Source organism: Perognathus longimembris, chromosome 24 (assembly GCF_023159225.1).
Source record: "Perognathus longimembris pacificus isolate PPM17 chromosome 24, ASM2315922v1, whole genome shotgun sequence".
Classification (NCBI taxonomy): Eukaryota; Metazoa; Chordata; class Mammalia; order Rodentia; family Heteromyidae; genus Perognathus; species Perognathus longimembris.
Window position 1 is genome coordinate 14,805,662 of NC_063184.1, and position 14,688 is coordinate 14,820,349.

The following is a 14,688-nucleotide window of genomic DNA, read 5'->3' on the forward strand; positions in this document are numbered from 1 at the left end:
GTGTGTGTGTGTAGGTGTATAAATATATATACACATATATGTATAGAGAGAGAGAGCGAGCACGAGAGAGAGTTTAGTTATATATGGGACATAAAGGTGAAGAGGCCCAGTGGACTGCATGTACATCTGTGTGTGTGTGTGTATGTGTATAAATATATATACACATATATGTATATATAGAGAGAGCGAGCGCGCGAGAGAGTTTAGTTATATATGGGACATAAAGGTGAAGAGGCCCAGTGGACTGCATATACATCTGTGTGTGTGTGTGTGTGTGTGTGTGTGTGTGTGTGTGTGTGTGTGTGTGAAAGCCAGGAGGATAGTTTAGACAGAAGCCACTGCCTTTAGAATGTTCAACTATATTGATGGTAGTTGAGAGAAGAGATTGCTGAGGGCCCTGTATTAAAAAAAATGCTGTACATAAGCCTGAGATAAACAATTTCAACGGAAATGATGAAGAAAATATATAGAAAAAGGACTGAGCTTATTTGAAATTACAAAGATAGTACCTTTCTATTACATTAAGTTTTTAAATAAAAAATAAAACTTGGGGGCATTTAAGAGACTTTTTTTGTTAAGTTTGCATGAGTTTATTTTTTTATATATTTTTAATTATCAAACTGAATTACAGAGAGGTTACAGTTTCATACATTACGCATTGGATACATTTCTTGTACTGTTTGTTACCTCATCCCTCCTTCCCCCCTCTCCCTCCCCCTTTCCCTTCCCCCCCCACCCCATGAGTTGTTCAGTTGTTCAGTTCATTTACACCAAACAGTTTTGCAAGTATTGCTTTTGTAGTTGTTTGTCTTTTTTTACCCTGTGTCTCTCGATTTTGGTATTCCCTTCCAATTTCCTAGTTCTAATACCAGTATACCCAGTTTCCAATATACTTAGATAAGATACAGAGATAGTGTAGGTACAACCACAGGAAGGTGATACAGGAAGATCATCAATAATAGAGGCTACAGTTACATATGACACGTTGAAAGTAGTTACAACTGTGATATAACAAGAGACTTTTTAATGTGTTCAATTCTTCTTCATGGATGCAACCAAAATTTATATACCTTTTGAAACTTTTTCTTTTTGATGATGAGTCTATATTTCTCACTAAATGTTGTTTTTAAAGTACACTTGAAAGAATTTTTTTTGCAATAAGGTAAGGTAAGGTAAGGTAAGGTAACAAACAGTACAAGAAATGTATCCAATGCCTAATGTATGAAACTGTAACCTCTCTGTACATCAGTTTGATAATAAAAATTTGAAAAAAAATTTTAAAAAAGCCAGTAGTAAAATTCATAGGATTTAAATCAACCATAGAAGAACTCACACATAAGAGTTGAAAGCAAATATTCTCTGGTCTGTGTGCTGAAAAATCACTGCTACTTTTGGAATGACATAAATCAGGCATGCTAAGAACTTGCATTTACCCATGTTTATGAAGCATCAGGAATGAGAGGTTGGATGTCTAATGGAAATTTCCTCTACAATGATTCCTGTATACACAAAAAAGTGCATTAGCCTCAGTAATGATCATCTTTGTGTTTGTATTTGTTTTCTTCTGTGGGAGGAGTGAGAAACGTGTGATTTGGCCAAAGTAAGCTCAGAATACATACACTCCTGTAGGAAATTAACTGACTGTTTGGATAGGAAAAGAACCATCAGAATCTTTACTTTTTGTCACGTGATCAAATATCACATTTTAGCATGAGAGACAGAGCATCCTCCTCAATGCAGTACACAGAATTCTTGGGTTCACCAACCAGACCTGGGGTTGTCCCTGATGCTCTGTCATAACTCCTTCATTTGAAGTGTGTTGCAATATGTTGAAAAGTCGAACTGTAGCTCAAGTTGTAGGGACCAGTTTTGAGTGAAAAAAGCCTAGAGACAATCCCCAGGCCCTGAGTCAAAGCCTCAGTACTAGCACCAAACAACAAAACATAAATCAGTTCAGCTGTGGTGGCTCTTTGTCCTTTTCTCTCTTGCTCTCTACAATATCCATTAAACTCCAGAAAGTACTGTATGCACTTAGCAATCATGAGTGATGCATCAGGAGATGGGGAATGCCTGTGTTATTTGATGCGTCGTTAAATAGCTGAACTTGTCAGAAGAAATTGTGTGTGTGTGTGTGTGTGTGAATGTACATGATATATATGTGTATATATGTACATATAAATTTTATTTATAAATATTTTAAAATAAATGCTTTTCTATTTACCCTCTTGTACTCTCAGAAATCCTCAACCACACATTTAGATTCATTCAATGGCATATAAAGTCCTATTTACACATACATTTTTAAAAACAAGTGTGAACTGAAGCAAAGAAGGGGCAGTTAGCAGGAATGTTGGGGGTCTGGCTTCTCAGGAAAGGGGAGTTGGAAAGACGCTGCTGGTTTTGCCCATGACGCACTGTAGAGCCCCTATTCAGGGAAGCAGATAAGGAGGATCCACACAGCTGGAGATGCCGACCCAGCACTAGTCAGGATAAGGAAGACACAGGAAAAAGCATCTCACTGTGGATGTAGATAACAAGAAAATTTCCCCATTACAGGCCATACTTTGGAAGTAAACAAGAATCCAAGCTTTTCTCTTGACAGTGCTTACCTATGATTCATCCACCAACGTCCTAGGTGTTTTAATTTCCTGTATGATCTCAGGATTAACATAAAAAAATGGTCCCAAGCTACTTGCACATTTAGAGCACCTGGTTAAAGGAAAAACAAAACTTCCCTAGAGGGCTAGACCCTCGACCCAGATGGACTTCAGAGATAAAGGCTCTCCCCACATGAGGTCACAATCTAAAATTGTAATGAACACAAGAATTCAATTTATTACCAAATAGCAGATGTCACAAAGAACAGAATTTGACCCCTCACAATGCCAAAAGCTTATAATTAAAAGATAGAAGGTAAAAATACTGGATTTTTAAAAGATTTAATATGAGTGAAATAAAAGGAAGCTCAAAGAATGGATCACATTAAGGAACAACTTCGTGCTTACTGGTAGTGGTAGAGCTAGAGGGGAGAAGTTAAATTCGGGATATAATTTGAAGTGGAATTTGATGGATTAGCTAATGGATCGAGTATGAGGTGTGAAAGAAAGGAGATTTCATGTTTGAGCCATGGTTTTTGGTTTGAAAAATAAATAATAGCCATTAAAACAAAAACATTATTAGAGATAAAGAAGATGGAATGTTTTCTAGGAAGCCATTAAGTAGTTTAAATTTATACATATCTGATACCAGAGACTCTATGTGAAAAAAATCAACAGAATTATCTGGAGTTATTGACAATACCATTATAATAGTAGGGAAAAATTAAGAAATCTCCCAGAATAACTGAGAATGGAGACAAACGTGAAAATGTGAATTTCAACAGCATATTAAAAGTTTGATTGACTATCTATATAACTCCTATATTCAATAACTAATGAATACTCATTTTATGCACACATACAGTATTTTTTAAAGTTATACTTGTATTTAACAATAAAACAAGTATCTGAAAAATATAAAAAAGATTGCAACAGTAATATTTTCTGAACACAAAGTACAGTTAGATATCAATAATACCCCCATATATATTTACATATCTATATATCTATGTCTCTCTATAGGTCTCTCACACACATACATCTCTATATAGGCATTGGACAACATTTTTAAGTAAGTAATTCCTATATGGGTGAAATTAAAAAATCAGTAAAATGATACAGTGATCAAAATTTGTGAGATGCTATTAATATTTGAGAAGAATTTATAGTGACAAAAGTACATAAAATATAACTTTTAGTGTCACCAGAGCTGTACCTGAATTTGTTATTGCTGAAAATTTAGTGTAAGGCCAGACCTATAGCTGACACTTTCTTTCATGTAAACACAGCAATGCTTTCCAGCACAAAGAACAGTTTTATACATAATGGAGGCATGATCCTTCAATACCTGGCCTTATATTTCATTGGAATCGTTGGGGTGTTTCGCAGCCTGGGCACTGGTTTTGTAACTCTTTTCACCTGTATTCTCCCTTGGAAACTTTCATGTTTTATTCACTTCTTATCCTTTCCCCTGATTGTGGATTTGGGCTTTATTTCTATTCTTCATACATTTTTCTTTTTAAGATAGTGTGTCTTGTACTTTTATTTATATAGTTGTACAGAATTGAAATGGTTTTAGTATACTGATATCTCCTTCTTTCTTAAATGTTTTGAAGGCAAATTCCACATTGTAATCAGCTTTAGCACAGCACCTGACATACAGTATGTGTATAAGAAACAATGACTAAATTATGCAATGCCTCTGTCTTTCTTCATGGAGAAAGTCTTCTACAATCTCCTACAATCACAGATGCTGAATGTTAGGATCTTGCTCACCCTACAGAATTCTTTCTCCTGGAATACCATTGAAGAATGGATTGGGGAATTGAGAATGTGAGAGGAAGCAAGTGAGGGAGTTAATTTGGTTAAGTACCATATATGCCTGGTGTAAAGTACTGTGCAGAAGCTCCTTAGGACAGTTAGTGTACACTAAAATGAAATGAGATGGCAAGCAGGGAGGGGCAATGAGGGAGGGAAATGGAGGGAGGGAGTCTGATCATGGTACCTTCTACAGATACATGGACATGTCAAAATGAAGACCCTTGTAAAATTGTGGGGGAAATGATTTTTTTACTTAAAATATGTGAGTTCTTCTTTCCTCATGATGTTAATTTTTCTTTTTTAAAAAAAATTATTTTATTTTCAAGGTGATGTACAAGGGGTTACTCTTCTTCTCATACTTGTTATCTCCCTCATTTTTCTCCCACCTTCCTTCCCCCATCTCACCCTTCCAGTTGCAATGTTAATATCCAACATATTGTTTTGTGAGTATCACTATTGCATTGGTTTTCTCTTTGTCCTTTTTCTCACCATTTTGATGTTTCCCTTCCTTTCCCTAAATCAGATAAATGTATATACAATTCCCAGGGTACTTAAAGAAAATACAATAACAACAAGGAATAAAACATGGGAAAGAAAAAAGAAAATATTCACACAGTACATTAAAAATAACAACAACAATAAAAAGAAATTTCTTCTTTCCATATCTTGGAGTTCATTTTGCTTGGCATCATCTTATATGATCATGTGTACATAGCTATTGAGCTACTATGATCCTCTACTAGGACTATCCTAGATATATACTAATTATTACCAATGAGGGAAACCGTGGAATCTATGTTTCTTTGGGTCTGGCTCACTTCACAACGACTAAACATAGAGCTGCCCTATGGCCCAGCACCCCCACTTCTGGGTATTTACCTAAAGGATCACAAACAATGCCATACTAAACCATGTTTATTGCAGTATTACTTACCATAGCTAAAATATGGAACCAACCCAGATGCCTCTCAGTATATGAACGGATCAAGAAAATGTGGTATACATAGACAATGGAATTCTATGCTTCCATCAGAAAAAAATCATATTACTTTTTCTTATATATATTATTTATCAACTTCTATTTAGCAGTATCAAAAAGGGGATGAAAGAAATGTGTGTGTGTGTGTGTGTGTGAGAGAGAGAGAGAGAGAGAGAGAGAGGGAGAGAGAGAGAGACCAACATAATTATAGGGCTTAAAATTCGATTTAGAAGTGATAAAAGTCAAGCTCAGAGGGACAAATGGCCATGTGTTCTCTCACATGCAAAAGCTAGAGATAAAATACACCAGGACATGATAAATTAAACAGGACTCTAGACATTCACACGCAGTGAGTCCAAACGATGATACGCTTAAAGGGCCAACACAAGATACTGAAATGACAAAAACATGAAATAAAATATGATTTGACTTATGTGCACATATGTCAATGGAAGTTCAGAAAGGAAGGAGGGGAGAGAGGTAGAGAATTAAGAAGGAAGTATCCTATAAAGCTTACAGTTTATTTGTAGTTTAAAACTCTGAGATAATGTTAATTCATGAAAGATTTTGGTAAGTATCTATATAAACAGGAGAGCGAGGATTGTGACAGCGAAACCAAAGAAGGAACAAATGGATTTCTCTTCCGTCCACTGAGAGAAGAGCCAATATTATAAGTGAAACAAAGCACTTAAGAAGATGAGAAATGGAAAAAAGTGTATATACTTGGCTGTAAGCTAATGAATTACATGTTTGTACTGGATCATGATCAATGTCATAGAGCTAAATGAGGTTGCTATAAGTGGGCAGATCTGTTACAATTTAGGATGTTTAAAACGGAAAAAATAAATTTTAGAAAACTTTTTTTTAAAAGCTTTTATTTTTAAAGCAAACATTTTAAGAGTTTTTATCCAAAATGAAAACCTTTAAGAGGAAAACGTTTAGACATTTTATGAGAATTTCTCTATCTACATGACCTTGCATATTCCTTTTCTGTTTATTCAGGATAAATCTTCCTTCTCTTGGAGAGGTGAGTAACCTAATAAAAGTCCTCTTTTGTCAAAAGTATTAACTCGACTTTTGGGGCACAATGGCTTATTTTCTCTGCCCTGCTCAAAACACAAAATCCTGATGGCTTCATTGTATCACAGTGAAAGTCAGGGTGGGCAGGGGAAAAAAGTAACGGAAACTTTCAGAATGAACATTTGCTATTTATTATGAAAATGTGTCAGATCTGTGGGGGAGAAGAGAGGGGTTTATGGTGAGTAGTTACATGATCTATTAATAAGAAACAGTTAAATGCAGCAGATCACCAAAGCATAGCTAATTCTGAAGCCCAAAGCTACACATTTTTAAATCCCCCTGCCCCCCAACTTCAGAACCAGTCTCCCCACATTGGTACAGGAACTGGAACATTATTCTTTGAAAGCAAAGCCAGTGTTTAGAAAATGTGAAATGGAGCTAACAGCACAGCATATAGAAGTCATTCAGGATGTTATTTTAAACTGGAGTACAGAAATGTCAGCTCATTTGATATCTTTATTTGTTACATGTGCATGCAAAGGAAGCATATTATACACTTTTTTGGTTTATATTTATGGTTACAGGGTATTTTCAGCTCTCTTGGAAGGTTGAAACCCATCGAAAACACAAGACTTTTATTTAACTCCTTTTTTGACTTTGGGAATAAGGTCTCTTCTTGCTTTCCCCAGAATAACACATTTTTAAAAATATCACTCAGAAGTCATTCAGAATGAATGTATGGTTGGCAGAGTTCTATAGCACAACTGAAATGGCTTTGCAATTGGAACACTTAACTCCTATTCAGCCAACATGCCCTCATTCTATGGCCAATGAAGTCAAAGTTGTAGACACAACTGGGCCCAAGGAAAAAGTTGTATCACATGCAGAAGTAGTGGACATATGAATATTTGTACTATTCTCCAGAGGGCTCACACTCCATACACCCACAGCTAATATTTCTTACTTTTACTTCATGGCCAGTTGTGACTACTTTCAACATACTAAATCAGATGGTTAGTTGGTGACCTCACACTCCCTTCTTAGCTGCTGCAAAAGGGAAAAATGGATTGTGGGTTTTGAAACTGATGACAGACACTCTCCCATTTGCATATTCTAGGCATTACATATATGTCTGTTTTGTGTCTGATTCAAAAGCTTGGTTTCAGTTTTTTTATTCCAACATCCTGAAGAGAAGAAGAAAACTCTCTCTGGATATGACACTAAAATCAAACTGTCCTTGATAATTTTCTAAAGCTTGATCCAAAGGTCATAGTAAAGAACAAAGTTATTTTTCCTATCAAGGCAACAGTAATAACACAAAGAAAAACATAGAGAAAGAAAGGATTTTAATTTTATGAGTTGAACAAATTAGGAGTGGAGGTATTTACCCCACAGCTCTACCCCTTTATGATGTAGGTTAGGGACAGTAGCTGAGATGGTGTCCACTACTTTAGCAACATACTTGAGACTGAATGGTTAATCGAGAGCATGTATACATTTCTTATGGTTCTGGAAGCTGGACAGTCTAAGGCAAAAGCATGAATAGATTTGGGTTAGGTGAAGGATCTCATCTCTCCTTCCAAGATGGCGCCTTGTTGTTTCATTCTCCAGAGGTGGTCAATGCTATGTCCTCAAATGGCAGGCCAGGAGTGCCACAAAAGTCTTAGTGTTCCTCAGCCCTTTCATTGTATCATTATTAAGTTTTTTTCCATTATATGGAGACCCTGAGAATGTGTGTATTCGTGTGTATATATGCATAATTTATATCACCCATTTAGCAAAATGGTAAATAAAATACACTGTATTACTTTTGAGAACTCTATGAATCCAAACACTGAGAATAAGGTTTTTGCAAGAAAAAAAAGAAAAGCAAATAGAGTGAAGGGCAAATACTTTATGGCTTCAGGAAATGTCAAGCAAGTCATATTCACACTGGAGATTTAGTGTGTGTGTGTGAGGGAGGGGGCAACAACATTTATAAAAGAACTCTTAAGAGTTGGCCCAGCTTGTGCTGACACTGGGTAAGCAGATAGACTCTCTTCATATTTATGTTCTTTGAACTCAGGTGGAAATACAAAAAGGTGTAGCTGTTTCTGAGGCTTCTTGCTGTGTGGCTGGCCACAGAGGGTTCACACCTGTGCTTTCTGGCCCACATTGCCCAAGTTTCCATCTTGTGTTGACCATTCACAAGCAATGGGTCCCTGGAAATATACCTGTATACCCTTTAAATTTCCCTCCAAAAAGAGAAGGGGACATTGGTAAAAAAAATGTTTAATTCACACAGCTTTTCTGAGTTAATAAATTTAGGCATTTAAATGGCAGTCTGTGGTACATAGTAATATTTGCTTTTATTATTTTTGTTTCCATTCACATCTTAATTAGCATTTCCATAAATCCATTATTCACATGACCTATCTTGTCCTTTACCACATTACCCACACCCAATTTACCAAAATGTTGAATTCCTTGAGTATTGTTTCCCTCGATTTCCTACTTCATATTAATTAGCTAATTGATCAAAACAAACATCTTGCTAGGTACTGATGGTTCATGCCTGTAATCCTAGTTACTCCAGTAGCTGAGACCCAATGGCTGAGATTTGAAGCCAGCCTAGACAGGAAAACTCACGAGACTCTTCTCTCCAATTAACAAAAAGCCAGAAAAGGGGAAGTATGGCTTAAGTGGTAGAATGCCAGCCTTGAATGAAAAAGCCAAGCTAGAGCAAGATGCTGAGTTCAAGCCCTAGTACTAGTGCAAAAGCAAACAATGAAGAAACAAAACATCTTTACTTCCAGCTTTCTGGGCTTAGGGATATGGATATGATACCCTTCCTACGGCGAGCTGCTTTTCCATGTACTTACTTTCATCCACTCTTTTTCACCTCTGTTTTATTTGTTAATTGTAGACTGGCATTTCAACTTCTTTTTTTTTTTTGGCCAGTCCTGGGCCTTGGACTCAGGGCCTGAGCACTGTCCCTGGCTTCTTCCCGCTCAAGGCTGGCACTCTGCCACTTGAGCCACAGCGCCGCTTCTGGCCGTTTTCTGTATATGTGGTGCTGGGGAATCGAACCTAGGGCCTCGTGTATCCGAGGCAGGCACTCTTGCCACTAGGCTATATCCCCAGCCCCGCATTTCAACTTCTTGTGGGTCAAGTTGCTCACTATGCAAATCCATTTAGTTAGATCCCTTTGTTCTTAAGTGCACTGCTCTCCTCTGCACTGGCTCTCCTCTAAGCTTCACTAGAAACCTAGACACTGGGCCTCTTGCACTCTGGGCTTTACATGATCTGATCTAGGTCTTTAATTTAACATTTAATGTATTTCTCACATGGACAGATCAAAATGAGTGTGACTAAATGAGCAAATATTGATGCTACCATGAGAAATTTTGTTAGAAATCTTCTTTACTACTATTCTTCAGATTATTCAATTTCACAATTCGATATATGGATTATAAAATTGACCAGAATTTTGTTATAAAACCAACATAGAGACTGACTCAGAATTTCAGCTGTTTCAAATAAAAATATGATGAATTAACCTTTATGTTATTGTTTAATGGATAAGCTGTGGTTTTATAATAAAATGCCCCATTATTTATTTTGAATTATCTGTGGTGATATTATTATTTGGGGCTTAAAGAGGATGCTTGGGCAGATTAAACTGTCTTGGGATGGATTTTCTCATTTTAATGTGAGAGTGTAATTTTTTTGTGGGATGTGATGGTCCTACTGCTTGAAACCAGGGCCTGGCTCTGTCCCTGACTCTACCACTTGAGCTACAGCTCCATTTCCAGCTTTTTGGTAGTTGATTGGAGATAAGTCTCAAAGACTTTCCTCCATGGAGTGGCTTTGGACTGGTGACTTTCAGATCTCAGCATCCTGAGTAGCTAGGATTACAGGAGTGAGGTGCTGGTGTCTGACTGTATTTGGTCATCTAAAGTATTAAATCATATTGCATTTGGAATGCAGCAGCTGCTCATTAAACAATATCAATACTTCATAATTCTTACTAATTTTAAAGCCAGATATAAAAGCTATCCCTGAGGCCTCTACACACAAGAATATCTCATTCCAGACAAGGTGACAACTCTTGTGTGTACAGAGAAGCTATACATTCATACATAACTAAGAAAAGATTCACATTTCTAGAATTGAAAGCTTAATTGATGTACATTTTCAAGATCATGTTTGCGACACTTGTCTTTAAAACAGGTTTCTTCAGAGCTATTCTGTAAGTAACCTAGTTGAAATAATGAAAACATATAAACCTAAAGAATGTGGCAGAACTCCAAGAATTCCCTGCAGTGGAGAACTGGCAGTGGTATAGGTAATGTTTGTCAGGCTTCTTACTCCTGCGCATCTAATGATTGGAGACAGTGCCTATTATTTTACCAACTCTATGCCTGGCTCAGTGACAGAGGCATCACATATATTTTCTTCTGGGCAAGTTCAGAACACATATAGTTTGTTCTAGAAAAGTTTTACTGGTAGAGTTCATTCACCTCCTCTTTGCAGTCGTCACTCAGGGGAACTTGTGAGGTATGTAACTCCCACCAAATGAGTGGGATTTGTATAGGCCTGCCAGCTTTCCAAACTCCTTTCTGCATCTAAGAGTTTAAATTTTTGAAGAAAATGTAAGTGAAAAATTAAACAGAGAGGCACAGAGATTGGTGGGAAGAAGGGATGTATATTTTATAAAAAGAAATGTGAACTTCTTAAAGTGTTGAACTAAATTGAGAACACTTATTTGGAAAGAACTCTAGTTAGCTGTAGTGGTACTTGCCTATAACCCCAGCACTTGGGAAGCTGAGACAAAATGGTTAAGAGTTTGATGTCAGTTGGGGCTACACAAGGAGACTGTATCTCAAAACCAAACAATAAATAAAAATACAAACAAAAGAAGAAAGGTAACTCCAACCTGTGAAATGACACTCATTATTTTAGTATTCAATCGATTGTACACCACAATTTTCTCTCATGCAAAAATATCCATCTCCCTAGACAATTTCAAAGGATGGAAGGAATAGCTTTGATTGAGATACATTCTACTCATAAATGGATATATTGAATCGAAACCTTTGAGTACAACTACTTAAAGATAGTAATGTTAATTACTGAATGAAAATAAAACTTAAAATGCAGTGTCTCCAGCTATACCAATTTCTCAATTCTGCTCCATGAGTTGTAGGGTTTGAGCAGTCATGAAATAGGTCTACTGTACAGTGTGATGTTGGACTCCTTGCTTTCATGCCACCATTTGTAGATGCTGCTACTCTGCTGAGAAATTCATGATGGTGAGGGGGATGGGGAGTAGGGGGTAGGAGGGTGGAGTAGGGGGTGGATAGCAGATCAAACCATCTTCTTTGGTTTGTGGTATTTAGACAAAGTGATTTAATTTATTGCTAGTGTTTAGAGAAGGGACAGTCTGTCAAAAGAAATGAATCTGCCCTCTTTTCTCGAGAGAAACAAGCTGTTTTATGGAGTTCCTTGGAATCCTTAAATTAAAAAAAAAATAGAAGGAAGGTAACAGTTTCCATTGTGCATGTTTTGCCGGGCTCCTGCCTGCTCCACAGGCCCAGCGTCGGTATGCAGACTCAAAGCAACTCGGCCCCATGTATGTGGATGTGGCCCACAGCCCCAGCTTTACTACACCCCCATCAGACCTCCTCAGACTACAAACCAGCGCCTGACCTCCATGAGCCACCATTCTGAACAGGAGGCTACGCAAACAGGTTGGGGAACAAAGCAGGACATAAAGCCGCTCTGCAGTTGCACACAAGGGCAGACTTACTCTCTTTTTTATTAAAAAATAAAACAGTCAAGCCAAGCTCAGAGAGACAAATGGTGCATATTCTCTCTGATATGTGGAAATTGGCTATAAAATACACTGGGAAATGATAAATTATACAGGCTTCTCGACACTCACACAGTAAAACCAAAAGAGAGAAACACATAGGTACCATGCCTAAGAACCTCTTCACATTTATATAAAATAATATGCATGCTGCAATGAACTTGAAAATATGGAAACAAAAGACCTCTTTTTCTTTCTTTCTTTTTTTTCCAGTTTTTAGTTTTGGATGATCTGTCTTTACCTTATGTAGGGCATATTCAAGAAGACATTCTCAGAAGGGTTGGGGGATGATAGAGAACTTGTAGAAAAAAAGAGTGAAAAAGTGCAGCAGTGGAGCTTACTGGACGCTGATGAAAGTGAATCTTAAAAATGTGCACTGTGAGAGAGTGAGGGAACAGAAGACACTGTACAAAAGGAAATGGACTCATTCCCTGACTCATATCATTGGAATCCCTCTGTACACCACCTTTACAATAACAATAAAGCAAACTAATAATACAAAAAATAAAACAAATAGGCAGAATTTACCAGTAAAATTCCTCGGTGATGTTACTTTAATCTACCATGCTGACAATCTCCTCTTCCAGAAAAAAATCTCCCCTATTTCCCTTTCCTGAAGCCAAATCAATTTAATCCTGTGGTTTTGGGAACGTTTGAGACCTGTGTTCAAAGCTCATCTTTATGTATAAATAGGGTTCAAAGCTCATCTTTATGTATAAATTGGACATCAGGTAAAACTGATTGGTAAAAACTGAATGAGATAATGTCCATGCAGCATTTAATGACATGAGATGTAATAGACATTCCATTAATGATAGCCTAAAGTCAAAGATATAGAGGTCTTCATTTATTCTTTTGAAATATTATCTAACAATACTATCTCTGAATGATCTTGCCTTTATTTTCTATTCATTTAGTAAGTAATGTATATACTGTGCTTCATGTGATTATGTCACATGATCTTGTGGTTTTTCTGTGTGACAATAGACCTACCAAAACCTACATTTTTCCTCCAGCAGGCACATGGGGGAGAGCATATGGAAAGTCTTCCTTAGATGGATCTGAAAATGAATTCTAAATACTTGAGTGCATATAAGCCATGTTCCTGACTATGCCTTGCAAGTGGGACCACTTACATAAACAATTTCACTCAATACTTAGAAATGAATGAGCAGAGTAAGTTTGCCAGTGATGTTCGGTGGATTGGATCACTCTGTAAGATATAGAGGAAAATGATGCTTCATGATTATTCTAAATTCAATTTGCAATTGATTTACAAGCTTTTCTCTTTGGTTATTACAATTGTTTAGGTTCTGAACCTCCTCCTCTAATTACCATGATTTCTGGCCTCTTGCCCTTCTCCTTTATTTCTTGCCAAGGAAAAAAATCAAACCCTGCTGTGATCAACCTTTCTGGATTTTTTTTAAAAACAGGCATTTTCTTTTCAGGAATATGGAACATAAAGCAGGGGAGAGGAAACTTCGGGTGAATGATGCTTTCCTCTGGGAAGTTTTCTTCTACAACTTCTTTCCTTCAAATTGTATAGATGCAAATATGAGTACTTGTTTTCTTTTCTACTCCTTCAGCTTGCTGCACTGGCCTGGAACATACTCCTTTTTTAATGTATTCATTTCTTTATTGTCAAAGTGATGTACAGAGGGGTTACAGTTTCAAATGCAAGGAAATACATAAATTTCTTATGCAACTTGTTACCTCTTCCCTCATTTCCCAACCCCGCCTCCCCACCCCCCCCACCCCCCCCTACCCCGCCACCCGCCTTCTTGTATCTGTCTTCCTTCTGAGACTATAAATTGACTGAAGTCAAAGAAGGCACTCACATCTGTTATCTAGCTATTCAGGAGGCTGAGATTTGAGGATTGTGGTTCAAAGCCAGCAGGGCAGGAATGTCTGGGAGACTCTTATCTCCAATTTACCACCCAAAATGCCAACGGGAGCTGTGGCTTAAGTGAGAGTGTGACCCTTGAGTAAAAAAAGTTCAGGGAGAGTACCTAGGCCCTGAGATTAAGCTCAAGCACTGGCAGAAAAAGACAAAAATGATGGTAAGGTGGTGCTGGAAACACGTTTTTGCATCCTGAACTCGAACTTGGGAAGCCATGATTCATTGAACTGAATTGTTGAGTTCTTTATTGTGACGTTCACTCAACACATTTAAAGAAATATCTTTGTTTCCATTGTCAGGAGTCCTTAGTGATACTTATTTGGGTAAGCAATAATTTTCAAGCATTGGCTTTATAACAAGTTCACACTTCCTACTTCTAAATAATGTTGTGATTTTTTTCAAATCTTTAGCCTCTTGGGAGTGGATTACTTCTGCTTCGTGCAGCTTGAAGCTCGTGGTAAAAAATTTTCTGCCTACTCTGCCTTTTCTGGTTGCTGTTGTCCTGTGGGTATATGTA